Source organism: Propithecus coquereli, unplaced genomic scaffold (genome assembly GCF_000956105.1).
Source record: "Propithecus coquereli isolate 6110/MARCELLA unplaced genomic scaffold, Pcoq_1.0 Scaffold43, whole genome shotgun sequence".
NCBI lineage: Eukaryota > Metazoa > Chordata > Mammalia > Primates > Indriidae > Propithecus > Propithecus coquereli.
In genome coordinates, this window is record NW_012150063.1 from 6,131,492 (window position 1) to 6,134,340 (window position 2,849).

The window sequence follows — 2,849 nt, forward strand, 5'->3', positions numbered from 1 at the left end:
ATTAAAAATTAATTAATGGTTATTTTTAAATAACCACTACAATTTAGCCAATTAACATTTTATAAGTATTCCTCGTACAAGACATTTAATACAAAAGCTAAACTGCGGCATGATAATCCAGAGCAGCTGGGCACTATGCAAATATATAATCCACTCCACAATGGTCACTGAACCAAAAATCAAAATGGAGCTGGGATAACTAGCTGGTATTACCATGGATGTACTTTAGCATTGGTTTTAGACCATCTTAACTTTCTTTTCCTCAAGCAAGTGTATTTTTTCTCAGAAAAGAAAGTGAAAGAAAAAAACAAAGACAAGAAACTGAGAAGCACAAAGGAGTAAATAAGATGGGTAAATAGAAAAAGGATCAAAGACGACAAGGAAAACACAAGGAACAGTCATGGTAACTTGAAGTCAAGCAACAGGAAGCCTGTACAGGACTTGGGCTGGGATCAGCTCTTGCATTACTCTTCCTACGCTTCACTTACCATGGCAGCGACACTGCAGGCTGGTGTGTCCACCTTGGATCCTCTTCAGAAGGCTGAGAGATTATGAATAGCGCCATCGTGAAAAGGAGAGGAGGGCACGTTATCACTGACCCTGAAGTAGATTCCCATAAATCACTGCCATCAAAAGAAGGTTTTGTGCTTAGGTTACCCAAGACTGCTGGTGTTACAAACCACTGTTTCTCAACTGCAATAGGGCTTGATATTTTATTTTATTTTTTAATCCCTAAATGGTTATAATGTGATGTGGGGCTTAGAATCACCTTCACAAAAGGAAGTTTTTCAAAATATGCTGCCAGATTATTTATTGTTAAAACAACTGATTTTGCCTGCTGTGAACTATTAAGCATTTATTTCCTTGAAATCCAGAGGCATTTTCTGAATGTTTTGATCTCATTCATCTGCCAACATAAAAACAATTTATTTAATTGTTTTTGAACCCATGTTCAAGGCACTATGTAACAACTTTTATATCTTACTTTATTTCATTTTAACAATAACTTTACAAGGAGCTCGGGTCAGCCTGATTCCAAAGCTCATACCGCTTCCATTGGAAATTCTCAGGAGACATTTTAGTATCTTGCCCCCACTCACTGGTAGGTACTATGCTGTCTGTACTAAGTAAAATCAGGCAGTATTGAGCCCGTAGCAATCTCATCCTTTCTTCTGGATTTGCAGAAGAAAACTTGCCTATTGCAGAAATGGAACTGCTTACTATTACTTTTCTTCTTATGTCTACTATGGGGGAAGCTTCTGCCAGTATTAATCACTCTGCTTTTGAGAAGATAACGAGAGTATACATATCTTCTCTAAATCCTTACATCTTATTTTAATAGGCTGTTAAAGTTCTCAGTTGTCACCATAGTAAAGTTTTAAGATTTCTCCTTCTTTCATAATCAAAGTACCTCATGAAGCCCCTGTGTGAATGACAGGAATTCCCAAAGACAAGTTCAGACAATACTGATAACAGGCCCAGAATAGAGATGTTGGAATGAACTAGTGGAAAGAATCCTGGCGCTACGTTCAGAAGATATAGACTAAAACTGGCTTGGAATGTTTCCAAATTGCATGACCTTGAGCAGGTCATTTAATCATTATGACCCCCAATGTCTTTACTAAGGAGATGGTAGTCCCTGCCCCAGCCAGAGGACAAAGGGGTGTAATGAGTACATAAGAAGTCATCTTTAGGACATTTTGTACTTTGGCAAAGTCTGTAAAGATGGATCTTTTTGTTCCCCTTCCCTCTGCCACTTGTCTCCACTACTCTCCATGAAGCACCTGGACTTCCCAAGTGCCAGCACCACAGACACGGCTCTGTGGAACAGATGACCCCAAGTGGCCAAGCCAGGCACCCAGCATGAACAGGCTAAAAGGGACCAGAGAAAAAAGTGATATGATAGGGTGAAAGATTCAGAGAAAGTTAACGAATACCTCCACTCTTCTTTCTAGAATTTCTTTTGCAAAATGTTATAATTATTTATTTCTTATAAGGATACATGTTTGATAATATAATTTTTCTTTATGGAGTAATCAATTGATGGATTCTAAGGAAAAATAAAGACAAGGCTCTTAAAAATGCTACAACAAAAAGCTAATGTGAAAATGCTAAATTATATGAGGGGAGAAAATCAACACGTGATCCCCAGAAGCTGAAAACAGATGACCAATTACAGCCAACAATACAAGACCAGAGACGCAAGGAAGGAAGACAGCATATTCTAACAGGAAGCCCAACATGCAGATTGACATTTATCTGTCAAGCTATAAAGGAAAGAGCATGAAGCAAAACAAAATGAATGTGTTTCTAACATACAATTATAGAACAGCATGAGCCCAGGTAACCTTCTTATGCAAAGCTTTATTCTGCCTATTAAATTAGTCATAAAATAGTGGTTATTGCCCACTAACTGGAAACTATGGGGCAAGAGCTGTACTGCTGTTATCTCAAATAATTTTCACTACATCTCACAAGATGATTACTCTCCTGCCCTTTCCCCACCATTATCTGTAGATTGGAAAACTTCGACTCAGAGAAGCAAAGCACCGAAAGACACTGAATCCAAGGAATTACGTGTTTGCTTTGTTTATTACTCATTCTTCCTTTCGGAATCAAAGATTTGCCTTGGCTTAAAAATTAACTATAGAAGGATACACTTTTTCTTTTAATGAGCTAATTCTTCACAAATAGTAAAGATATAGATAACAAATATATATATATATAAATATTTCTCCACATTTAATAGGAAATGGTCTTCACTAAGAATAATAAAATTTAACTATCCATACCAAATATTAAAAATTAATTAATGGTTATTTTTAAATAACCACTACAATTTAGCCAAT